At 36.7% G+C, this 27854-nt stretch overlaps 1 protein-coding gene across 5 annotated transcripts in view; it reads left to right on the plus strand.

Moving 5' to 3' along the window:
- Aldh1a1 (aldehyde dehydrogenase 1 family member A1) overlaps window positions 1-27854 on the plus strand; it is a 123078-nt gene that overhangs the window by 41178 nt on the left and 54046 nt on the right. The window contains exon 2 of one of the 5 annotated variants that reach the window (XM_036207337.1): window positions 25784-25795. The exons of 3 other annotated variants lie outside the window; for them this stretch is intronic. The gene's annotated coding sequence lies outside the window, so the exon portion shown is untranslated. One more of the 5 variants, XM_036207327.1, reaches the window with a different exon arrangement.

The raw sequence follows: 27854 nt of genomic DNA on the forward strand, positions 1-27854 counted from the left end.
AGAAATGTGAGAATTACTAAATTACTAAAAATGTGAGAAGTGGTTGTAGTAGCTTTTGAAATGAAGCAGTATTTAAACATGTGTATGTGATACATGCTCTAAATCTATAGATTCAGACAAAGGGACCAAGTTGAATCAAATAAGGAGACAAGGTAAATCATGTGCTAGTGCTGTGATAAGAACGATGAACAAAAGGAGATCTCTTAGAGAAATGCTGTTTGGACAACAAACAGCCAATCCCAGCTAAATAAATTTTAACTGTGAGTGGTAAACCTGGCAAACCTTTAAAAGAGAACATAGACATAAGTCATTCTGGTCTTGGGGAAAGCAATTAGTCATTTAAATTATATAATTCACCCGAAGATGAAACTTTTATAATCAATTGAATTGACACAAATAAGGGAGTTCTGTTCCTCAGAAGACACCTAGAAATTCAAGCTATTATAGTTTGTGAAGAAAGAACATCAACTGACAGATGGTTAGTGTGCAAACTATATAAAGAAATAGAAGGTGGGCAAAATCCTAAACATAGAGTGCACTGATGAAAAATATAAATAACCAATAAACAAAAAACAATCTCATACTCATGAGTAATCAAGCCATTTCATATTTAATCCACATCTATTATGAGTAAGTGGAAGAGTTTAGGGAAGAATAGGAAAGGGGGTGAATATGAACATAGGCTGTGATCATTGCCTGTGACATTCAGAATGCAAATTCCATCAACCATAATTGGTTTTCCAGGTATATGTAGAAGCTGGTGATGAAACTGGAAAACAGACTATTTAAGGAATAATAATTACTATTACTACAAGGCATGAAGCTAAAGTTCTGAAGGACTAGAAAGTTGAAGGTGCAGAGAGAATTCTCACTTTATCTGGGAAAAAGGAAATGCTGTAGTCTGTGGTGGGTATTGTGTTCCCTGAAATATTGTGTGTTCCCCAAAATAAACATATCTGGGGTCAGAGAACAGACAGCCACTAGAACAGAGCCAGAAATGGTGGCTAGAAAATGGGAAGAGTAAGCCATAACAGAAGTTGGGCGGTGGTGGTGATTTCCTGCAGAAAACTGAAAAGAGACTCGAACACAAAGACATGAATAGGCAGCTAATCGAAGCCTTTTCTCTAGAATTAATTAGTACTCTATATGACCATTATTATCTTAACAAAGTTTAAAATAGTAGTCTCTTAAGTCTATGAGTAGTTGGTGTCAGACTGAACTCAAGAAAATGTGTGCCAGGTCATGTGAGATCCCACTGCTGTCAGAGAAGATGGTAGTGATGGGTTCTAATGGAAAGTAGGAGACTCTCTGTGGTGATATTGTGTTCTCCAAAATACTGTACACCCTAATAAACTTATCTGGGATGAGAGAACAGAACAGGCACTAGATATAGAGGCCAGAAAATGGTGGCACATGCCTTTAATCCTATCACTTGGAAGGCAGAGATCCATTTGGATCTCTGTGAGTTTAAAGCCATACTGGAAACAGCCAGGTTTGGTGACTCAAGCCTTTAATCCCAAGAAGTAAGCCTTTAATCCCAGGAAGCTATGGCAGAAAGCAGAAAGGTAGATAAGGCATGAGGCCCAGGAACTAGAGCTGGTTAAGCTTTTAGGCTTTTGTGTGGTGGTATTGTGTTCCCCGAAATATTGTGTATGCTAATAAACTTATCTGGGGTCAGAGAACAATATTAAACATAGAGGTTAGGCAGTGGTAGCACATGCCTTCAATCCCAGCACTCAGGATGCAGAGCCAGGAGGTTCTCTCATCCCAGATAAGTTTATTAGGGTGTACAGTATTTTGCAGAACACAATATCACCACAGTCTCCTACTTTCCATTAGAACCCATCACTACCATCTTCTCTGACAGCAGTGGGATCTCTGTGAGTTCAAGGTCACATTGGAAACAGCCAGGCGTGGTGACTCACACCTTTAATCCCAGAAAGTGAGCCTTTAATCCCAGGGAGTGATGACAGAAAGAAGAAAGATATATAAGGTGTGAGGACCAGAAACTAGAAGCATTTTGGCTGGTTAAGCATTTAGGCTTTGGAGCAGCAGTTCAGCTGAGACCCATTTGGATAAGGACTGAGAGGCTTCCAGTCTGAGAAAACAGGGTCAGTTGAGGAATTAGCAAGGTGAGGAAGCTGTGGCTTGTTCTGCTTCTCTGATCTTCCAGCATTCACCCTAATACCTGGCTTGGATTTGACTTTATTAATTAAGACTCTTTAAGATTCATGCTACATCTGGTGCCCAACGTTCATGGTACGAATTCACTAAAAAGCCTCTTGCCTGTGGCCTTGCAGACCACAGTTCAGACCTGAGCTATGCTCGGCCGGGGGCACAGGCTAGTAGGTTTTATTGAAGGAGGCAAAGGCAGGAGGATCCCGAGTTTGAGGCCGACCTAGGAGACTTGCTAAGGAGAAGTTTAGGCCGGGATCCAGCCACAAACAGTGGCAGTGGGACCATGGAGGCAGTGACTGCTGCTCTGAGTTGCAAGCTCCTTCTCATTGTGTTGGTGACTTTGGTGATGCTGCTGTCTGGGACAAAGGCTTTATCATTGCTTGTTCAGAGAAGAATTGCCAGGACCATCATGTTACAAGAAAGCATCGACAAAGGTCAGTTTGGAAAAATTTGGCAAGACAAATGTTGGAGAGAAATTGCTGTGAAGATTTTCTTATCTAGGAAAGAATATTCATGGTTCCTAAGAGACAGACATTTATCAGACTGTGATTGCTCCAAACCACAGAGGAGGCACAAAAAAAAAAAAAAAAAAAAAAAAAAAAAAAAAGTCAGGGAACCATGACCACACCTAACAGCAACTTTGAAAATCTTCAAAAAAGGTGAAAGGATCCCACAAACTAATTCCACATGGACTATGATAAAGCCATTAAGCTGATTAATACCATGGGAAGATCAACTTTGGACTACAAACTGGTCAGGACAATTTCGAGATGGCTAGCTGAGATGATCCAGCCTGACAGACTACTTGAACAAGGACTTGTGAGAAGCCCTGAACTTTCCTATTATGCAGAAACTGGACAAATGATACAGGACTTGACAATGAACCCCCAAATTTTCTTTTCAGGATCCCCTAGAGATGTCTTCACCCCCAGAAAGCAGGAAGTAATTTTAAGAAAATGATACCCACATTCCCAAGAGGTGGGATGGGAGGTTTTTGTTCGTTTAATGAGTTACAGATATTGTCATTGTTTACAATGGTTGGTTACAAGTTGTTAATTGTTAATGGTCAGGAAAAAAACTGAACAAGGAGATTAGATTCAGATTTTTTGTTTTAAAAAAAGTGAAAAAGAGAATATAGATATGAGGTAGATATAAATCTACTCTGATAAAAAAGATAAAGGAAAAATGGGTAGATCACTGTATCTACTGTAAAAAGAAAACAGGAAAGATATAAAAATGACAAAAGGTAGATTACTGAATCTATTATGAAAAGAAACAATACTTTTAAAATGGAACTACTTTTTTTTACATAGGATAAGTAAAAAAAATTTTTTTTTGTCTGAGTTTATCAAATGTTACTGGACTGGAAATTGTCAAAATATATATAATGGCGTTTTTTTGTCTGAATCTGTCAAATGTTAATGGACTAGACATCTTTAATGTAATCTTGGCTATGTATATTGTATACACTTATTGGATATGATTTTTCTTGTATTAGTTATAAGCTTTTTAAATTTTAGACAAAAACAAGGGAAATGTGGTGGTATTGTGTTTCCCAAAATATTGTGCATGCTAATTAACTTATCTGGGGTCAGAGAACAGTATGGCTACAATATTAAACATAGAGGTTAGGCAGTGGTAGCACATGCCTTTAATCCCAGCCCTTGGGAGGCTGAGCCAGGTGGATCTCTATGAGTTCAAGGTCACATTGGAAACAGCCAGGCATGGTGACTCACACCTTTAATCCCAGAAAGTGAGCCTTTAATCCCAGGGAGTGATGACAGAAAGAAGAAAGATATATAAGGTGTGAGGACCAGAAACTAGAAGCATCTTGGCTGGATAAGCTTTTAGGCTTTGGAGCAGCACAGTTCAGCTGAGATTCATTCTGGATGAGGACTGAGAGGCTTCCAGTCTGAGGAAACAGGATCAGCTGAGGAACTGTCGAGGTGAGGAAGCTTGGCTTGTTCTGTCTCTCTGACCTTCCAGCATTCACCAAATAACTGGCCTCAGGTTTGATTTTATTAATAAGACATTTTAAGATTCCTGCTACATCTGGCACCCAACATGGGATTAAAGGCGTGCACCACCACTGCCCAGCTTCTGCTGTGGCTTGCTCTGACCCCAAGGCAACTTTATTAATATACAAATAAAATCATATTTAAGTAAAAATAAAACATCATCACACTTTCAGCAGCACAGTTCAGCTGAAAGGTATCCAGTCTGAGGAAACAGGTCCAGCTGAGGAATTGGCAAGGTGAGGTAGCTATGGCTTGTTCTGTCTCTCTGGTCTTTCAGCAAAGTATTCACCCCAATACCTGGTTTCAGGTTTGATTTTATTAATAAGACTCTTTAAGTTTCGTGCTACAACTCTCCTTCACATGGAATTTTGGTTGGCTACCGGGCAGAAGGACACCAGCTTAGCCGTACTTGCAGAGATAGAAAGATGTTGAATCCAAAAGCAGACATAGAGAAGCCACACGTTAAAGATGTATGCTTGGAGGAAAATTCATCAAAATTCTTCAGGGCTTTCTACTCTGAATTGTGGGAATTAGGTAAAGAGCCTTCCCTTTCACAGAGGATTAGCAGAAGGTAGTATTTTGTAATCACTGAGCTGTCTATGTGTTTATTTATTTGGGATATGAGAAAAATAAGAATTGGGAGTAAAACATATGATTATGATCATAGAAAAACTAACTTTAACCTGAGGCAAAAGAAAAACAAGAAAGAACCTGTAAAAGTGAACCTGTACCAGAGCAGGAACGCTGTCACTATGGTGTGGCTCTAGTCCCTGCTTCCTGAGGCAAAGCTGCATTAATTTTCTGGGAAGTATCCTTGAACATTAACCAAAAAGTTAACATTGATTCTCTTCCTTCACAGGTTTTCCTGTGGGAGGTGGAAGTCCAGGGTGACAATTAAAAATTGTAACTGTAAATTAGTAAAGAAAAATCTGTGTGTTGCATGTGCTACTGGAGCTTCTGGCTCATATCAGTTTGAGCCCTCTGTTGCCAGCTTAACCAGGAACCATGATCCAGGGATCTGGAAACAATGATCCACTAGCAATCTACCAAGAAGATATCTTAGTTAGGGTTTCTAGTGATATGATAAAGCACACTTACCAAAAGCAACTTGAGGAGGAAAGGGTTTATTTCAGTTCATTCTTCCATGCCACAGTTGTTCTCCATCATTGAGGGGAATCTGGACAGGAACTCAAGGAAGCAGAAACTGATGTGGGAAGTCATTAAGGAGTGCTGACTACTGGCTGTCTCCTGTGGCTTGCTAAGTCGGCTTTCTTATACCATCCAGGGCTGCCTGCCTAGAGGTGGCACAACCAATATTTTGTTGGGCCCTCCAACATCAATCAACAATCAAGAAAATGACCTACAGACTTGCCTACAGGCCAAGCCTGTGGAAGGATTATCTCAACTCGAAATTCTTTCTTCCCAAATGTTCCTAGCTTGGGTCAAGTTAACATACAACTAGTCAGCATAAGATATCTCTCACAATGCTCAGTTCTTTCTTCTAATATTAATGTCAACAACTTATAAAATGTTAAAATATATGGAAGAGTAAATCAAACAGCATGTTATTCTCTCTGGACCCCATTTGGCCAGGGGATGGGTAAGAGAGATCTTTACAGATCAACATAAGATTAGAAAATATTCATAGATGGTAGGAAATCCAAGTGACTAAAGGAACCACAAATATCTGGAAGACTCTGATGATACGACTCTGATCTCATCAAACCTTACCGGTTCCTTCTGGACATGAGGCAAAAAGAAGTTCCTACTTAGATCTTTACAACAGTTAGAGTAAAATTGTGCTCATAAAACCCACAACCGTTCTCAATGTCATTGCTGCCTTTCTGGTAGTCAGCACAATTCTTCACAAGTGTGATTGGAACAAGCATCAGTATCCAAACATTTGAAAACAGTGGTAGGTGCTCAGTACTAGCTCATGGTACTTCCTTGGTGAGGATGCAGAATGCTACAGGAGTTAGCACAGGTTTACGAAATGAAATATTTTCCAAAGCCAGAAGCTAAAAGGGACCAAGGTGTTCTGACCTTACTTCTATATTAAATGACAATGATTTTACTTATTTCAGTCTCTGAAATTAAATGGTCTGCCTTTTGGAAGGAGACCTTAAGCAGCCTCTTTTTACATGCTGATCAAGATAAAATAAATATCCTTTTGGCTTTATTAAGGAAAACTCCTAATTCAAACATGTAAAAGAGTGTTTTTATGAGGATCAATTTTTTTTGATGTACTCAAGTAGTCATTACCATAAAATATTTTCATTATGTCAATTTCGATTGCCTTGCCCTGGATAACTCCCTATGTAGCAAAGGGAGGTCTATGCATACAGTATTGAAAACACATCACCACTATTTTGAGTATCCACTATTTCTTCGAAATTTGTACATTAGAGGGATTGAAGTGCAGAAATCACTTCAGATTTTGGAAAGTAAAACAAAAATATTATTATCAGATGCACTTGCCAGAGTCCTTCAAAGACTGAAATGTTTCCAGAAACCAACTTCTTCATAGAGTTTATACTTTTCACCGATCATTTTAATAGACTGTAGGTGTTTATGAAATATATGGCACCTACATCTAAGAAATTGTCCTTTGTGGAGAAACATGCACTGCTGAGTTTTTGGAGGGAAAGTTATTTCCTAGAAGTATCTTCCTTTGGTTCAAAGAGAGTCTTGGAAATCTGGCTCAGGAAGAACCATGATTCAATCACCTGAGAGGAAAATGTTTCTCATGTTTACACACCATTTCAAAAATGCTTAAAGTCCATGTGCTGAATGGCTGTCCTGCTCTGTGAGCTTCTGCAGCCTCACTTCAGTGAGAAATGAATCTTAACAATTAGGATTCTTTCCAAACCCTTTTCATACATAACCAGGATAGCTTATGGACATTTTGAATTAACACCCACTTTGGGCTTAGTCTTTGAAGGAAGGAAAACTTGAAGGAAACTTTCTCTTCAGAAAACATTCAGAAACAAGAAAAATGCACAAAAGCTGGCCCTGTAGATCATCCTGGAAGTGCTTTCCAGGTCATTGTAAACAAACATCATGAATGGTGTCAAATTCCACTCTCCACAGGGCATCTTTTGCTGGCTCCGCTTCAAAGTATCAAAGTACATTCACTTATAAAGTCAAAGTATGTTCCTCAAGCTTTTACTATCCCTGATGTCATAGAGTCCGGTATCCTAAAAAGAGTCATCCATTGTAAATAGACCTGACTTGTGGCAATGTCACAAATGGGATTCTCTGTGCTTCCCTTTGTATTTTAAAAATAATTTATTGAAATGAAATCTGCACATTTTAAAATGTTAAATTTTTTAAGTATAAAATTAAATGTTTTGATATAAACTGCTCACTAGCCTTTTTCTACATTCATACTGTGGTGCACCACTATCCTTATCTAGCTGAAAAGCATTTCTTATACCTCAAAGTAAATCTCATCTTTGTATGATTCCTCTTGTTCCCCTCTCCAGAGACAGCCATCCTGTTTCCCTTTTCTTGATCCTAAATATGAGACTTCTCACAAGGGCTTTTGCTGCCTGTGACCTCACCTGAAACTGTCTCTTTGCTTTTGTGTCCAACATCATTAAGTTTATTCTAGAGCTAAGGGCATTGTCTCTTTGTGGTCACTAAACTGCTAGAGCCTCTCTGCTATTTTATCTACCTGGATGCTCTGTCACCTGTCATGGCTGTGTGCTGTCTCTGCAGCTATGAGTGATATACAGCAGTCTTCAGATAAAGCATTACAATGGAATTCAAAGTGTGCCCATGTCCCTAAGCCTCTGTGAGGTATCGTGTCTTTCTCTTCCCCTTTTCATTCACTTTGTCACATGGGTAACAAGGATAAATTGAGAACTCCTTGAATTTCTCTGTCCATGTGAAAAAATGAAAATTAGTTAAGGACATCTCACTTATTAATTTCACCATCCACTGTCCCTACCAGCATGATCAAAGACAATGTTTAGAAGAGAGGAGGCTGGGTCAGAAGCAAATGTCTGTAGCAGAGGTTGAAGTGTGATCAGATTAAACTCTCATCCCTGACAACTAACACACTACCAGACACAAATTTAAGTGGTACTTCCATTTGCACTGATGGAGTTTATTGGCCAAGGTCTTAACCCCTCTTGCAAAAGTGCTCCTGATGAGTAACACTAATTTTCTGCAGACACATTCAAAGATGTCTGTGTACTTGTGGATTTTTATCTTGATTTAGCTTAATTTGAAACTCTAAATAGTAGCATCAAACTTAATATTAAAGCAAATAAGATCATCGTGTAACGTTTGACATAAAGTTAATGAAGAGAATCTATGAAAGGTAAAAGAGGAGAGGAAGCAGGCTGTAATCGGGAAACACATTTCCAAACATGAACATCTATAAGTCTTTTTAAAAAAATCTATAATGGAAGAGAGTAAGAAAATTCCCAGAAGTTGATTGCTATCCATAAGAAAAAAAAACAAAACCTTTTTAAAACATGTGAGACTAAAAATGAAGAAATCATTAAAACATGGCAGTTTTATGAGCCAGTGTAGTATTTATTAAATGATTGTGCTCTTTCTTTTCTGATTAAAGAAATAATTTTCATTTCATTCATTATAGCAGGCTAGATTACAAGGGAATTCAGTTTACAATTTACAACTAAAAATTCAAGGTAAGAGTGATAAATGTGCAATTGGCCCACTAAGAAAGATTGAGAAAACCCCAGAAGTCAAAAGAACAGAGGAATCTGAAATCTTGGAGAAAATCAAGCCGTTCCTTCCTGTCAGGGTTTTCAGCCTGGATGGATGGAGGTTTGAGCAGCCAGAAAAGTGGAGCAGTAAGGCCTAGAGAGGAGGTAGGACTGAGACCCATAGCTTTCAATGACTTCTACCCACTCAAGAATGTAATAGAAAAACATTTCCTCTGAATGACTGGATAGGGGTGTGGTCATAGCCTCAGCACAGACTGGATGGAGAAAGATCCTTCCTTTCTTGACATTCCATAAACAAAGATGAAATGCCCTTGTCAGTGTTTCTGGTGTTCCAGTACTGAGAGTTAGCAGTGTGGTAACTCCCAAAGGCCAAGAAAAGATTATCAGGAAATTACAGATGAAATGTTCCTTCTTCCTATACAGCTGTCCAGCAACAGATACAGTTCCATTGTTTACATGTAATTCTGACAAAGTATAAATTGAGGACACTTAGAAAATCTCATTTTCAATCTCCTTGGCTGTATGGAAGTCTTTGTGAAACTGTAGTCTTGTGCAGTTCCCTAAAACATTTCTGGATATGTTATCTAAACAAACGAGTCTTCAAAGACATTCAGATGTTGGAAGTGGTTGCTGCTGTGTCTTGTGAAACATATCCTTTTCCAAATGAACCTGCATGGGCTTTGCCAAGTCTACTGTTTCAACAGATACTTCAGAGTTTTCATTAATGTCAGTCCAAAGGAGAACTTCAGACTTTCTTCTTTACCATTTATGCATAAAGTTATGATACAACCCATAGTTCTCCAGAATCCTTTAGTTAAACATGACATTATTTGTCTTATTTAAAAGCAGTATCAAATATAACATTATAAATTACTGAAAGTCTATAAAAATGTGTAGAAAAATTAATAAAAACTGCAATGGATTATCTAAGCAGTGGGTTGATGAGAACTGAATAGAGACATGGCAAACTAGAGGCTTAATAACTTAATCAGGATGCAGAACAAGGGCAGGATGACAGGAGGTTTGGAAATAGATTGAGTTTAGATTGAGAAAGTCTCACAATTAATGAAAAGAAAAACTTGGAAATCTGCAAAACTAACAAAGGTCATGAAACCTAGATTTAAGTAGCAAAATGATCACAGAAAAGAAGAAAATTACACATTAGACACATGATAGTAAAAACAATAATAACCTGAAGAGCATAGGAAAAATCATTTGCAAATGACTGAGAAAAAAATTAAGCTAACAATATAAAATTATCATTTGCTCAAATCTTTATTACAGAGAATTCCAGAACAAAAGGAAGAGTTGCCTTAATTTCTGATTCTGATAATGGAAGAACCAATAATTTGTACTGGTTCTTCCACTGAAGAAGGAGTAATTGACTAGAAATAGTAAAATATATATATAAACAAATCTCTAAGGTGTATGAAGTATTCAAATTAGATAGTGACATATCATCAGGACAGAGTCTACAGCTGCATAGGCCTGTTAAGAGGTGTTTCAGGTTTGGGTTTACAGTTCTCGAAGCATCTTTTGATTGCAGAAGGTCCAGCTGAACATCTGTTAGGAGACACTACAAACTTTCTACCTCCTGGTACATAGGCTACAGTGTGTATAAAGTATAGGGTAGTCTTGAGGTGTGTGCCCAATTTTGATCCCAAAATACGATGGATCACAGCTGTCTGAAAAGACTGGAGACACCAAGAGTTTTGCAGTATCAAATATAGGAAGTGCATATCATCTTAGGTCTCTGCTTACTTCCACAAACACAATTTTAAGCTAAATTTCTAATGCTTTTTCTTTTTTTTCCTTTTTGGCAAAGTAAGAGGAAAAGAAAACACCAACATAACCTTGAGAAAATTACAGAAAATACAAACACATATGGTTGGAATTATCAGAAACAACCTTTAAAACGCTAATGTTAAAAAGTCAATGGCAAATTTTGGAAATGTTCCTGGGAATTTAAAATGCATAGCAATATTTTGTTAACTAAAAATGGTCTCTTGTAAAAACTTCAGTGAATAAAATTCTTATTACAATGTGAACACTCTAGAAAGTAGAATTGATGAACTAGTGAGGGAAGAAAGTATATCCACAATGAAATGTAGAGTGAAAAATAACAAAAAGTAGAGAAAACAGGATACATGACTAATAAACACAGTAACATACTCCAAAACAAAACAGGAATGCTGGAAGGAACAGAAACAAAGTGTAGAAACTGTATCTGAGAAAGTTTCTCCACAGGAGTGGATGAAGGACTCAGACTTAAGGACCACTGTGTCCTTGAAGCAAGACAAAATACAAAGAAATTGAGTTTTAGGGACATCTCAGTTAAGCTTAAAAAACAAATAAGAGAAAAAAATAAAGAAAACACATAAGAAGGAAATAACAGAAGAGACAAAATTTCTCCAAAGGACCAAGCATTAGTTTGGTAGCAAAAGGAACAAAATGGCACTTGGATGGTTATGTTTAATGTTCCCAGATAGCAACCAAGCTAGAGTTACTTATTCATGAAGCAAGAGACTGGGGAGGATGGGAACAAGAAAAAAAAAGAGAAAGAAAGAAAACTGAAAGGAAAGGGAAGAAAAAGCTGAACAAGCCTGGACAAAGCTATTGGCAGGGAAAAAAAAAATCATTTTGACAATATGTAAAAATCCTTAACAAATTTCAGCAATCAAGTCAGTAAAGTACAATAAAGGGTATTGGTTTATAATAAAGTGTAATTCTTACTAGAAATAGTTTAGTTGGACTTTGGATTAATGTAACTTACCTACCCTACAGTTACCTAACTATATGAAAGATAAACATCTGGACACATTTATAATGCATTCTTGAATGAAATAAGAATTTCAGAATGAGAACACCCCCCCCCCAAATGAAATCATCAGTCATTATTGCAAGAGTGAAAGACTAAAGGCTTTTTCTATGATCAGAAACATGATCAATTTTTTTAATCAATTTTTTCAGTGTTTACTGAACATTCTAGACAATGTGATCAGGAAATGAAATGAAGTAAATGGATACTTCAATTGGAGAGGGAAAAATAATAATTTCCATTTCTCAGTTGAAGGATATTGGTTGTTTCTATGTCCTACCTTTTGTGAATAGAGCTAAGCAAGTATCTGTGGAGTAGAATGTCAAGTTCTTTGAGCATATGCCAAAGTGCAGTGTAGCTGGGTCATATAGTAAATTTATTTTAGTTTTTTGAGGATTCTCTAATGAATTCCAGAGAGGTTGCACCAATTTGCATTCTCACCACCAGTGAATGAGGCTTCTTCTTTACCTACAGCCTTGCCAGTATTTGTTGTCAGTTGTTTTATTGATATTTGGCATTCTGACCTGGATGAGACAAAAATCTGAAAGTGTTTTATTTGCATTTTCCTAATTGCTAAGAAAGATGAGCACTTTCTGAGTTATTTCTTAGACATTTTTATTTTTTCTTTTGAGAACTCTATTTAGATCTGTGGCCATTTTTTAAAAAAAAGGGTCTTTTTTTTTTTTTTACTGTTTTTGAGTTCTTTATATATTCTATATATCAACATATCAAGCATCTGTCATATGGATAGCTGTCAGACACTCTCTCCTACTCTGTGGGCTTCCTTTTTACTTGGTTGATTGTTTCCTTTGTTTTACATAGTTTTTTAAGTTTTATGATGCCCCACTTTTAGTCACTGGCCTTAATTCCTGAGCAACTGGAGTCCTATTCTGAAAGACCTCTCCTGCATCATTATCTTACAGGGTTCTGACTAGTTTTTCTTCCAGCAGTTTCAGTGCTTCATGTTTCCTAATGATGGATTTGATCATCTGGAGTTTCTTTCTTTTTTTTTTTTTTTGTGCTCAACATAGGTCTAGCTTCTTTGTCTGCATGTGGACCACTGGTTGTTGAAAATGCTGTCTTTTCTCTGGTGTGAAAATTTAGGCATCTTTGTCAAATTCAGACAGCAATGGATTTGCACACTGAAGTTTGTGACTTCAATTTTGTTCTACAGGTCTGATTGTTTCAGTACCACACTGCTTTATTATCATACCACTACTATTTTGTAGTATATTGAAATCTAACATAATTTATCTAGCATTATTCTTTCATTCAGGATTGATTTGGCTCTTGATGGACTTTTGTGGGTCCATTTGAATTATAGAATTTTTTATTTGTGTTAAGACTATTATGGGGATTTTTATTTTGATTTCATTGGATCTGTATGTTGTTTGTGGTAGAATATTCATTTTCACAATATTAATTCTATCAATCTGTAAGCAGGGAAAATGTTTACATCTTCTAATGTCTTCCTCAATCTCTTTAGAGATTTGAAATCCTCATTTATAGAGGACTTTCTGGATACAAACACAGTTCCCAAAAGGAAAAATAAAAGTGACTAAGAAAGATCTCAGAAAGCACTCATCCTTCTTAACAATTAGGGAAATGCAAATGAAAACATTGAGATTTCATTTTGGTTCATCCAGGTAAGAATGGCAAAAATAAAAATATAACTAACAACAAGTGCTGGTGAGGCTATGGAGAAAGAGAAACCCCCATTCACTGTTGATGAGTGTGGTAGGTATTGTGTTCCCTGAAATAAACATATCTGGGGTCAGAGAACAGACCTCCACTAGAACAAAGCCAAAAATGGTGGCTAGAAAATGGGAAGAGTAAGTCATAACAGAAATTGGGCGGTGGTGGTGCACGGCTTTAATCTCAGCACTTGTGAGGCAGAGCTCGCTGGATCTCTGAATTCAAGGCCACTTTAGAAACAACTAAGCATGGTGACCCACGCCTTTAATCCCAGAAACCCAACCTTTAATCCCAGGGAGTGGGGGCAGAAAGAGAAAGGTATATAAGGCATGAGGACCAGGAACTTAGTAAGAAAAGCATGTAGTTAGTTAAGCATTTTGGGTGGTTAAGCATTCAGGCTTTGGAACACCGTTTAGCTGAGATTCATGTGGAGGAGGACTCAGAAGCTTCCAGCCTGAGGAAACAGGATCATCTGATGAACTAGCAAGATGAGATAGCTGTGGCTTGTTCTGCTTTTCTGATTTTCCAGCATTCACCCCAATAACTGGCATCAGGTTTGTTTTTATTAACAAGTACCTTTAAGATTCATGCTACAGATGAGAATGCAGATTGATGCAGCCACTCTGTAATTCATTGGAGAATCTTCAAAACCTTAGGTTTGTTCCTGGATGTTTTGGAGGCTATTGTGAATGGGAGTGTATCTATGATTTCGTACACACCATAATTGGTAATTAGTATATAGAAAAGCTAGTGATACTGCTTTGCTAGAACTGCTGACAAACTGTAAAGACTTCCAGTAGAATTTTTGGGATCTGTTAGGTAGACTATCATATCACCCACAAACAGAGAAAATTTGACTTCTTTTCCTCTTGGTCTTCCTGTAATTTCCTTCTACTGTCTTATTGCTTTAGCTAAGTCTTCAAGTGCTATATTGAAAGGGACTAGGGTCAGCCACATGTCACTATACTGATTTAAATGGAATTCCTTCTGCTTTTCTCCATTTAGGATGATCTGACTGTGGCTTTGTCATATATAGACTTTATTTTATGTTGAGGTATGTTTGTTTAGTATTATTCTTCCTATGACTTTTGTCATAAAAGTGTATTGGATTTCGTCAAAGGTCTTTTTCTTCCATCTAATAAGATGATGACATGATGCTTTAAGTCCATTTAAATGGCTTACTACATTTGTCAATTTATGTGTATTAAATCATACTTCTGTCTCCTAGGATATTTTAAAAAGCTATAGGGAAGCATACTACTTGATAAACTTAATAAAAATATGTGAAATACATTTGTGTATATATATATATATATATATATATATATATATATATACATATATACATATAGAGTTATTCTATATAGGGTGAGAATGATCCCCTCAAGAGCCATGGACTGACTATATAACAAAAGCCCCAGTACTAAGTGTGGAAATCTTCTCTTTGAGTTGTTGTTCAGAGGGATCCAAGAGACTCCAAAAACAATATAGACTCGGCCCTTACTCCTGGATACCTCTAATAACTTGAAGGTAAGACTCTATTAGAAAAGAAACCACATGTTTCAGACATGCAACTAGGAAGAATCAAGTTAGAACTAACCTGAAAGCCTCCTCCCTAGAGTAATTCTTATATTATCTGAACATGTTATGCAGGCTGCCAAGAGAGAAAAGCAATCAATAGTTCTATCCAGATCTAACACCTATGAACTACAACAATAACTAATATGGCCTGATATTCCTAATAGTTCAGTACTGGTACTTTCATCTTGAGGTTAACCAAGAGCTGTATGACTGGACTTAAGTTCCTTCTAAGAGGAGAGAAATCATGCTTGGTCCTGTAAATCTAACCAAATAACCATGGATAAAGAAGCCAAAGACCCTAGAGAAGAACCTATTATTGCCATAAAATAATAGAATTTTAACTGTATTCTAAATACTTTTTCCCCAGAGATGAGTGTAGCTTTCACTCCTCACCAAAGAAACTTGTGTGTGTGTGTGTGTGTGTGTGTGTGTGTGTGTGTGTGTTCAACAGATAGAGACTATTGCATAAATCTAAAAGTAGTTAAAATAAGGAAAACAGCAGACCATGGAGTGCCTGACCCCATTTGGAATCTACAATGGAATCTCTACACCTAAAGCTCAGATAACATTATAAAATAGAGGTCAGAAAGATTGAATGAGCCAGAGGACCAGGACATCTGCTTTTAGACATAACAGAGAAGCTTCACCAGTGAAATCACAACAATACGGTAGCCTGAACAAGACCTGTGAAATGACGATATAAGTCAACATGCCAATGGAAGGGGAAATTTTTAATCCTTTGCTAGATGAAGAGTTAAGCCTATAAATGGGTGCCAAGAGAGGAAAACTCAATTATCTCTAGCAACAAGCTCCCCTGAGGGTTATCTAATCACAAGTAGTCAGCCTTAAACAAATATATATATTAGCGGCTTATATGCATATATAGTACATAAGAAGAGACCATGAATTTGAGAGGAAATGGAGGGGTGTTGAAGGAATTAAAGAAGAGAAAGAATGATAGAAATGATTTAAGTAAAGTATTCATGTATGAAATTCTTAATGAGAAAGTAAACAAATTAACTGAATAATAATGATATAATTTATAACAATCTAGAAGGTACAATTCAAAGTGCAGCAAGAATTTACAATGACAACTAATATGCAGAATGAACTTAAGAACATCCAAGTCAAGGGTTAAAAAGTTTTACATTCTTTGAAAAGAATAGTGATGGAATTTAAATATTCTTATGAGCTTATTAAACATTTAGGTCAATCATTAAAATCTATTTCTTCCCATCCAAGTACTAACAAGGCCTAACCCGCTTAGTTTCCAGGACCAAACAAGATTGGGCACGTGCAGGGTTTTATGGCCATAGACTAAAATGTATTTCTTCCACACAAGAGCAGGCCCCAAAAGATGGAAGTGATTCAGGATGACAATCTGCATCCTTCTCTGGCTTCTGCATGCATACCCACGGGCTAGAGCTAGAATACCAGTACACCATGTGCACACACACACACACACACACACACACACACGGGGCCAGGAGGAGAAAGCAATGATAAGCCACAGGCATGAGTGAGGATAAGTACAGAGCAGGACTTGATGGCCACCACTCCAATAACCATTCTTTCTGCTATCCTTGATAATTCCATGTGTACAAGCCCGAAGCTTAGGGGCAGTGGACAGTTTTTATTTTACCTTGACATTAGATGTGGACATGTAAGTAGATTCTTGTCTACTAACTCCAAGTTCTAGGAAAGCCTCAAAACATAGATAACCATTATCTTTTTATTACCCATTCTGAATCCTGTAATACTTGATGGGATAGGAGGAGTTGTAGCAGGCTTTATTTATAAGGGGTCAAGAGGCAAGTGTACCTAAGAAATGCTGGGACAGCAAGCTGGAAGAAACCTCTGCATGAATCTACTTTTACACTTGTGTTTCCAGAGCCAAGCTGGAACTTGTCTAAGAAAAAAACAAAATAAAAACCCTCCCATTTCCACCTGAAGTATTTATTTCAGGCAGGGAAATCAATTCCCAGCTAATCAAAGACAAACAGAAAGCACAAAGTGCATCAGTAATCATGATAGTTATAAATGTATATTGAATACATAGTAAACCATAAGTTAAATATAATTATGCAGTAAAGGCAGAAGAAACACATCTCAGATTCAGAGCACTCCAATGATGTGTTCTTTACACCCAGATCCAACACAAAATTGTAGGTTGAAAATAACCAGTTTTTTTTTTTTTTCATTAAATAAACTGGTTGTACAGGAACACAAAACAAAAACAAAAACAAAACAAAACAAAAAAACCAAGAACTCTGCAACATTGAAGTTTAGTTGCTTTGGTTTGGTTTGGTCATCACCAGAAAGAAGAAACTCATGGAAAAAGAAAGGCCTAAGGAATTAAGCTTTTAGGGGGAGGAGGATATAAAATGCAAAGTAAAGAGGAGTAAGTGAAAGCAGACTAGAACAGAACAAGACCACCACGTGGTGGTGTGGCCTCACAGTAGCTCTCAACCAGGTTCCCCAGGAACACTTGCTATTCTGCAGGTGACTTGGCCCCATTCCAAAGTTTCTGACTTAGCAACTTTGTGTTGGAAAGATTTCCAGCTGATGTGAAGGTGGTTACCAGTTTGGGAGCCTCATCTTTGCCCTCAGTGGTTGGCTGTGCCATAAGAAAATGGGCCAGGAGCTGCTGCTGCTGCTGCTGCAAGTTCCACGTACACAAAATGTTTCAGATAAACCCTCATACCTGAGCTCAAACCAAGCCTAGCAGCTGAGAATATTTTTTTTTCTCATTTGCTCAGTGATTTTGATGTTCTAAACAAGCAAAATATCACCCTTCAGCTTTTTCTGACACAAAAATTTGGGTTCTTTGTGTAAATGTTTGAGAGGGTGTATAGAGCACAAAAAACAAATAATAGCCCACAAACTTGCAAATGCAAAACTACGTATGATCTTGTGCTTAGGAAGCCAACATCCAGCTAATATGTAAAACCACAACTCAGGAGACCAGTGGAATTGTGGCCACAGATCTAGATTTATCTGAAAATTTTCAAACGTGGGAACACATATAAGTAAGCAAATGTAAATACAAAGACTGTTTTTATAGCTAGTAGCTTTCACAAATACCATATTTTACTTCTTCAATAAAATAAATACACATTTATGTTGCAACTGGAACTGCAAGATTTTCAAGAAGCCTAACCACTGAAGAGCCTTTTGTTCTAAAGGACAGATAGAAAGCTCACCTGTATCTGAACACAAATATTTGGATATTAGCAAATAACTGTGTTGACATGACGTGTAACTCTCACCTCCAGCAGAATACAAGAGATGATTCTTGAGCCAAATATGCATGGTCCTGGCCCAGGAACACAGGTTTCCAGTTGCATCGTTATATCTTAAAGTTATAGAACAGAAATCATAAGTCAAGGCACTTTTCAAATAGCTTGTTGGGAACAACGGGTAGGTGGGAGTCAGCAAGCACGGAAATCTCTGTTGCAGATCCGATGCCATCCTTGATGATGGCATTCCTAGCTTTTAGGCTGGTAAAGGCTACTGGTCTTCTAAGTTAATACATTCTGAAAGATTTTATCTGATATTAGCAAGAAAGTTAGAACAGACACAGAGGCAGGCGTAAGTAGCTATTTAAACACCAAAGTCAGAGGAAGCTAATTTGGCTATGCACCTGCAACATTCCAACTCTCTATAATTACAAAATTCTAAGAATTTGGGTGGCCTCATAGAATCTTCAATGTAGGTATGGTTTCAGGGAACCTCAGTCCACGGTTCTCCCTGTTGGCCTCGTATCATATTTTGTGCATTTGGAGGTTGAATGTTGTTTTATGCACTTCAGTAGGCAGAAGAGCTCTCCCTAAAATCCAAAGTCAAGTAGACAGAAGAACAATCATAAGGAAAGAAAATAATTGGCAAATAATTGAAGACATTTTTAACCAGGAAACACTAGCTTTTAATGTATAAATGTCATGGGGATTGTCATTAGAGGTGTATTGATTGTTTTGTATAATTGGAATTTAAAGATTTGAAGAATCAATGGAGTCAGGGTTACCAATAGATACACATCAGTCTAAGCATGTCATTGGATTTCCCCAGACTTCAGTATGTTATATATTAATATGCTGAATATCAGCAGCAACATACTAATTCAATTGGTTTGATTAAGTTAATATTTTTCTTGGTAGGAAGAAGTTTTATTGCTTTGGGCACTGGGAATTTGAATTTAAAGTAGAGGCAACTCCGCAGCCTCAAATAGAGTTCCTCTTGGAAGAATTAACATAGGTCTTTGTCAGTTTAAACAAGTTCATTTTTATCAAAACTATACTAAGTAATGAAAGAATTATTTTGTGAAGATATTGAAAATTTGAATCTTCTTAAAGAAGAAAACTTTATTAGGTTAAGCAAGCAGTCAGTATAAAAACATGGTTAATGTGAGGATGTAATATCATCTTTATTGTCATTTCACTAAAATGAAGATCATCGTTATTTTTATGATTTGAAAATTCTAACATCTCAAACAGTGTTAAAATTCCTAAATATGACAGGATTTAAGAGCTACAAAAGAGAAAGAATTAAAGGTTCTGGCAAAGGGTTTGGAGTTCTGTTATTAGGGGCACTCAATTGTAACCAAGGATGGATATCACCAAAATTTCCTGAAGTCTGCTCTGGTATGTCCTAGGAAGTTGATGTGTGTTCCAGGTGAGAAATCTGGCCCTAAGGGTTGATCTACTGGAGTTTCATAGCACAGAAGGGTTTTTAATGTACTTGATAGGATTCTTTGCACTGAATCTGAAAGGAGGCATTGACATGGTTTCTTTTCTAATTGCAAAACCACCTGGTTTTAGAATTAATTCCTTTAGTTTTGTTGGAGGGAGGCTTTTGTTATTTTTATTTATTCTTTTTTTTTTTGTTGGGATGGGTTCTCTGTTTCCTGTTTTTTTTTTTTTTTTGAAGAAAAATTCTATAATCAATTTTAAATTTTTAGTAATCAGTTTTTAAAGTGTGTAATGGTTCCTTTTAACAAAGATTGTTCATACAGTCCCCTCCTCAATTTTTTGATACCTACTTATTATTTTATATATATATTTTTTTCCAAAAGGGGCAAATCTTATATTTAGAAGAACTAATTCAATTGTATTTGGCTTATGAACATATTTATTCATATTTTACTTTTAAAAAGTTTATACATGACTATTTAACTACCAATCAAGAGAACTACAGAGCAGATTTTATAGACAGATTTAATAGGCAGATTTAAATATTTGTCTATTAATTTTACTAAACCCATAGATCAAAGCTCACTCAGTCATCATCAGAGAAACTTCCTCTTGTGGTAGATGGGACCTAGTATAGAGACCCACTATTAGACAACATGCATAGAGTCAGAAATGTTGGGAACATTCAGTCCTAAATGGGATCTCTTCATCAAAAGTGTGAGGAAATTCTGTGGAAGAGGAGGCATAAAGATTGTTAAGAGCCAGAGAAAATTTATAACAACAAGGTACATGTCTTCCAGGCACGAAGCTAATGTATATATGAACACATAGGGACTATGGCAGCATGCCCAAGACCTGCAAGAGGTTCACACCAGATGGGTGTCAGTGATGAGAGGGTGAGTGGACATGAACTCCTTATCCCTACCAAGAAGCTATCACCAAGTCACAGTTGCCTGGAAAAAAAAAGTTAGTCTTCTACAATGGAGTCTCAACAGGTATACAAAACAGACTGCAGGCAGGCCCCCATGTCCAGCATTAGGGCCAAGATAAAATGAACTCAGTAGCACTTTGGGAGATGTTCTGTCTTATATTGTTTTGTTTGGGTTTTTGTTTGTTGGTTTGTTTGTTTTACTGGTCTTTTGGTACTTTGTTATGGTTTCCAATTTTGTGCTTTTATGAGTTTTGTTTGTGTGTGTTGTCCTGTGTTCTTTTTTTTTTCATTTATTTTTGTTTGCCTGTTTGTTTTTTAAAGAGAGAGAGAAAGAAAGGGCATAGAGTTAGGTGGGTATGAAGGTGGGTGGATCTGGGAGTCGGGGGATAGGAAATCATAAATCAGGATCCATTATATTTTTAATTATCAATAAAAAATAATAAATTAATATTTAACTGCTAAAGTAAAGCTTGATAATCACCATATAATCTTAAGAAATGCCCCAAGTAGAAACAATTCTTTGTAATAGAAACTTTCTTGCTGATAGGGTGGCAGCTCTTACCAGTGGGAAATCAAACAGTCTTTGCGCCTGGATAAGAGCCAGTCATTGTGGTTTAAATGCCCATTTGGTCAAGAGATGAGACTGTAAATCCGTGTTCTTCACGAAAGTTATTCTGTAAATATTGCTAAGATCAGATTAGTGCTTTAAGAACCTTGTTGTAAACAGAGTAAGGCTACAGTTCTACACCAGTGTGTTGAATTTTGGCCTTAGGAATTTTGAATAACCTTTCATTACATCCAACTCAGTCATATCCACACCATTTTTCTTTCGGGTTTTACGTTTACAAATCTTCATATGATGTATGTTAACCTTCAATTTTTTGTCCTTAACTGCTGTTTCCATTTTGAGACAATCATTTACTTTTAGAACAAAACTAAATTATAATCTAAAGTCCTTTCTCATCCAGAAAAAATTTTCTTTATTTTCTCCTTTAAGCCTCTTTACCAAAAATATATTTTATATCTATAGCTACCTATATCTCTCTTTTTAAACCATTTTATGTTTTTTTCTGTCTAATTTTTCTTTAAAAAATTTAGAAAACATTTCCTTAACAACAACAAAAAATGAGTGTATTAAAATGCACATGCTGGAAATTTAAACCATAAACAAAACATGTTCACAGTCCTGGAGATGTTTCTGCTTCCTTTTTCCAAAAAATGTTCTACTAACTATGCATCAGTGATTTAAGTCTTACTATAATAATAAACACTGAGAAATTACCTTTGGAAGAAATCATTGATTTCTCACTTGGGTCCACAAGGTGATCAAAAGTAGGAAGAAGTCTGTCATGTTTGCCCTTATCTGCTATTGCTCCTAGTTCTTTGGGGTCCTTTGTTTATTTCTGTAGTAAACATAATAATCAAAAAGTGCTGACTTCTCAAATTGTCTCATTTTCAAATCTGAAGGCATCGATATAAGCTTTTGACTCAAATATACTCAAAAGCACATAGGAATCTAATTTATAGTTATGATGCAATGAAACCAACCAATGTCACTATCTATCTGTTGCCTTCTGTAGCCCTCTAAGCAGGCAAGAGAAACTTAATTTGAAAATGACATTTTTTCCTTTCTTTTCATTGTCTTTAGTCGTAAATTCTAGAATGAACTCTGAAATGTCTGTGTTTCAGGCCTAAGCAAAATAAGAGCCATGGAAAACATTTTTTTTTCAAAAGAGGCAGGCTCAGGGCAAATGCCAGTAGACAGACATTAAGCCCTATCTATTAATGCCATGATTACAATTTAAAAACAACTCTCCAATGTTTATATGCATGTATACATGTTGAATCAAGCATAATGATAATATTGATATAATAATAATCTTAGTGAAAAGTAAATTAAAAACATAAAAGTAAAAATGAACCTACTGCAGGTTTGCAAGTCAGTTATTTTGAAAAATTCTAGAAGCAGATTAGAGTTTTCCCATAATACTTCAGTCACAAAATAACACTTTAAAACTGATGGCATAAATGCAGTTATCATGAACACATCCAACACAATTACAATAAATCAGAGTGCACTTGCAGAAGTGATAAACCATTGCATTCTGACACAGAACTTCCTTAGAGATGGTAAAGGCTCAGGACGTGAAGCTTTTTGTGCAGACATGTAGAGCATCATCACTTCTGTCTTAAGAGCTGGTAGACAGAGAAGCAGAGGTCTTCACAAATAGAAATTCTCTCCTAATTTTCATTAAATCTCTACTTTAGCAATTTCAGTACATATAGGATTCATCCTAGGTATTCTAACCCCCACCCTCCTTTATCTCCTTCCTACTCATGTCAACCCCATTCCTCTATACAAATCCTTTTCTCACATTCATGTATTTGTGGGTTTGCGGGGATTTTTGTTGTTTGTTTGTTTGATAATCTATTGATTTTAATCAGGGACGTCTATGTGGCCTTGGGGTTGGATTATCCATCAGAGTTTCATTCATTCACTAGTTCCAACACAATGGAAAATAATGACTATTTTTCTTTAAAAATTATTCGTAGCCAGTAGTTCACTAGGGAGATAGGGCCTCATGAGCCCATCTGTGGTTCTTACACCAATGGGAATTTGAAATAAAAGTCATAAAATCTTGTTTTTCAGATCAGCAGCATGATTTGAAATTCTTTAGTAAATACAAAAGTGTTTAATTGTAATTTTTTTTCAAGGAGTCTAGATAGTGTGGGCCATTCACCCTCCCTCTAGATGCCATCTCAAATAAGCCATGCTATTCATTTGGTAAAGAATTTTTTCTTCTGGGACATTTATTACTAGAGAAGACAGTAGAAGAAGAGGATGATAAATGAAGGAAGAAGGAAGGTCAGTGGAGAGGAAGGGGGCTAAAAAGTCAGATTCTTCAGAATTCACCTTAATTTCCTAATCGTTGCCACATCACATATATTTTTTAATGGTTTCTAAAACACATTTTCTTTTGAAAATTAGAAATTCCTTATTTTTCTTATATACCTTTTTTACATCATGGTTAAATTGTTTGGGGTTTTTAAATAACTTTATTTAATTTGTTCTCTTAGATGCCTTTCAATTCTGGTTAAAGTATGTTGCCAGCTTTTGATCTTGGTTTGACTGTACAGTACCTCCAGATGAGCACATACATACTATTGTGTTTTATTAAATGCCATTGGTTTTATAAAACCAATTTGAGAATACCAAACATTGACCACTATTTTCAATTTCACATTGAATTACTGTAATTATAAAGCATAAAACCAGCTGGAATACCAAAAGACAATTCTTCTCCACATATTTCCTCATTCTTTCAACCTGTTCCCCATTTTCTCTCCCAAATCCCACTCTTTTCTAAGCTAGCTAACAGGATTTGCTTCCTGCTTAAGAGACATTTCCCTTAGGTCTCATTCCAAAATGGTCCCCCCTAATCTGCCTCAGTTGTATCTCTTGTGTGCCTTAGCTTTCGTGGCTGAGCCAACTGATTCCTTTCAACCCAGGGACAGGGCTTGCTGTCTTGGGCTTCACTGTGAGGCTTTTACACTTCTTGTTGAGTTTCCATTGTGATTGCCACCCTGCCGAGCTGGTGAGATCAAGAGCCTCTTTATTTGGCATCTTTATGATCAAGAACTTGTATAGATTGCAAGACTGCAGTATGCAATAAAGCTCACAGGAAAACACCGAATTAGATACTGGGAAAGTGGCAGGACAGAATGGCAAGATTATGGCAAAAAAAATGATCTGAACACAAACATAAATAAGTGAACAAATGAAAGGGTATTCAACTCAGAATGAACTAATGAACTTCTGTCAAACCAAAGGAAAGTCTGGGCCGCAGAAAGAATGTCCACCCAAGAAGACATGCTTGATTAAACATTACAGGGATCATGTTATCTAGTTCAAATCCAGCAGATTTCTCAGCTTGAGGTGAATCATGTTGAGGATCAATATCTGTCAACATGAACCAGTACTTACTTCAAAGGAAATATGAGCCTATTGAGAAAAACAGGAGTGGATGGCCTAGTAACATGGATTTAGTTTGCCCCAAATAACAGGTTTTGATATGGAAATTGTTTCATAAACCTTTATAGAACACAAGAAAGTCATAATCCAAATCATCTTTCAAATATATTGGTGGGTATATAATGTAGGTGGTTACAACAAAGTTGGTAAGCTCTCCTTTAGGTCTCAGAGATACCTAATGGCATTCTGAGATGTGGTCAGTGTTAGATTACTAGTTTAATACAATTCTGGAAGATGTTACCTTGAAATCTCAAAGATGTCACGTTAGACACAGAGATCATCAAGGACTGGATATTATGGGGGACCACAAATGGCCCAAGATAATTTGGCTGTGGCTCAGCCATACTGAAACTCTTCATAGTCATGAAGTTTTAATATGTAATCAGCCCTATGTAAACTTTAACATAGATGTGACTTTTGTTTTGCTTTGTTTTGTATTTTAGTAGTTTGGATCATGAAGGAAATGATATGAAGAATGATTTACATCAAGAAAAGGAGGTGATTTTGGCATCTCTGAACTCAAGCTTCCAATTAGCAGGGAGCTACTTTCCTGTGCCTATTGAAAGCTTGTCTAAAACCAACACAAATGTATTGTTTTATAGTTGATATCAATGGGTGTTCCAATTGCCATGACCATAGATTCACAGTTTTGGGACTCAGACATCTGAAATCAGATTCAGTGGATGATATTAAAGCAGTGAGGAGTGTCTGTTCCCTGCAGGACTCCTAGGGTAGCATCTGTGGCCTTGCCTTTTCTAGTTTATAGAGTTTTGTTCATTGTGCTCCTTGGCTCCTGGCACCATCTACCAGCCTCAAGGTCAGCAGCACAGCATGTCCTTTCACTAGTAACTTTGCCTTTATCAGCTGTGGTCAAATCTCTGTCTCTCTCTTATCAAAACTTTTGCAGTTCAATTATATAACGAAAACTCAGGAATGTCATCTCAAGATTCAGAATCAAATCTGAAACTTTCTTTTACCATTTAACATTCAGTTTACAGTAATACCTTTGGGACCTAGAGAAAATATTGAGTTAATTAATTAATTAATTATAAATCACAACACTTTAATCATGCATAATTTCAAGATGTCAGAATTAGCATTCTAATAGTTTTTTCTCATCTCTGTGATCCATATCTGACAGGAACAGGTCAAGGTATGGAAGTACTTATTTTGGTGCATGGATTCTGAGATTTCAGAGCAAAGCCTTTGGATCCATTGATTATGGACACTGGGAGAGAATATCAACATAGCAGCAGGAATGTGGCAGAGGAAGTCCATCACCTTCTGACATAGAGAGAAAAGGGGACCAGGAACCAGTCCACATCTTCCTGCAGCCAGAATCTACATGCTGAAATTTTCAAAGACCTTCCCCCCACAAAACAGTGTCAGCACCAGAAGATTAAATATTCACTACATGTGCTTCTGGAAGAGAGTTCATACCCAAACCATTAAATACACTGAAGTTGAATTTCAGCCATTTGATGCAACTTTACCTACTGGTTTTCACTTGACTTTGAAAACACTCATGGGGCTGGAGCAATGACTCAGTATTTAAGAGTACTTACTATTTTTTCAGAACATGAGTGAGCTACCAACCAGAACTCATATAGGATGACTCAAACTTATAGGAATGAGGGTCCAAAATGGCAAGGTATTGAGTAGGAGAACCTGTAAGGAGCAATGAAGACTAGAAGTAAAGAAAACAAAAGCAACAGTGGGGACCAAGAGGCCTTGCATAAGTTGATGACTTCTGCCAAGCACATTTATTGAGATATACTATTTGCAGGGGGAAACATTCCCAATGTCAGCAGAGCACTAAGTCATACAATGTTGGCAAAGAGAACACAGAATATCTCAGAAACCTCTGCCTACGGACTGATAATCACATCCCAGCTAGAAGAGTTAGTTCCCCCACAATGATTCCTCAGAAGCACTGTTTCCAGCCCTAGACTAGCCTTGACAAGTAAACTGGACAAAGACACAGAACTCAAGTTTCCTTTGTCCTTTCATCAAGGGTTCTGAGAAAAAAATCCTATCCAGAACACCATCAAGAGTACTAAATGAAGGATTTCAAATAGAAAAGCAGAAGTCAAATTATTACCATTTGTGAGTAACATGGTTTTGTAAATTTTAAAAAACAAAGACTTCACAACCACACACACACACCACACACACACACACACACACACACACACACACACACACATTATAAAAATAAATTCAATCAAATTACAGGATAAAAAAATTGTATAATCATCAGTAGCAACTTTATATTATAATGAACTTTCTGAAAAAGAAAGCATATTTACAAATGTTAGATGATATCAAACCCAATGAAAAATCATCTGTATTCTAGTCACTTATTGTAGCCATTGGCCTCTACAGAAAGCATTGTGCTTTGTCATCCCTCCTGTATTTACCAGTGTCAATAACCAGGTAAACTTCCAGTGTGTGTGTGTGTGTGAACTTTGATCAGATGTACTTTTGTGCTCCCTGGTCGGTACATAAACTCAACTAATCTTTAAGGGTAATTCTTAAAATAATCTATAATCTTTCTGGCATTGTTTGATTAGTTTGTAATCCCTAGGAAATATTAACCAAAAGTTGTCCACTCATCCATTTTCTAATCAACAGGCAGTATCTAAATCAGGATAATTATTTATTCTTTTCAAAGGGACAAAAAACCAGCCTGGGTTGGTTCACAATAGATTCAAACATGAGATTACAGAGGAACCTGGGAAATAAATCTGTGAATGTTAATGGCCTGAAGCATCAATATTATCTGGGTGGAGAAAAGACTCAAAATAAGCTTATGATTCTGAAGCTGGGACTTATCCTCCAAAAGCACAATGTTGATGAGAACTCTTTCCATCAAATGTTTCACTGTGAGATTTGTAGATATAACAGATCTTTATGAACTTGTCTCCACAAATGAAAAACTTGTAAATTTTTCAGAATACCATTTTTTTTTGTTGTTGTTTTTGTTTTTTGGAGGGTTTTTGTTGTTGTTGTTGTTGTTGTTTCATTTTTTTGAGACAGGGTTTCTCAGAGTAGCTTTGGAACTCATTTTGTAGACCAGGCTGGCCTTGAACTCACAGAGATTCACCTGCCTCTGCCTCTTGAGTGTTGAGATTAAAGGTATGCACCACCATCACCTGGCCCAGAATACCATGTTGATCATGGATGTCAGACATCCCTCTCTAGAAGTCTGC

Source organism: Onychomys torridus, chromosome 1, assembly GCF_903995425.1.
Source record: "Onychomys torridus chromosome 1, mOncTor1.1, whole genome shotgun sequence".
In the NCBI taxonomy this organism is placed as follows: domain Eukaryota; kingdom Metazoa; phylum Chordata; class Mammalia; order Rodentia; family Cricetidae; genus Onychomys; species Onychomys torridus.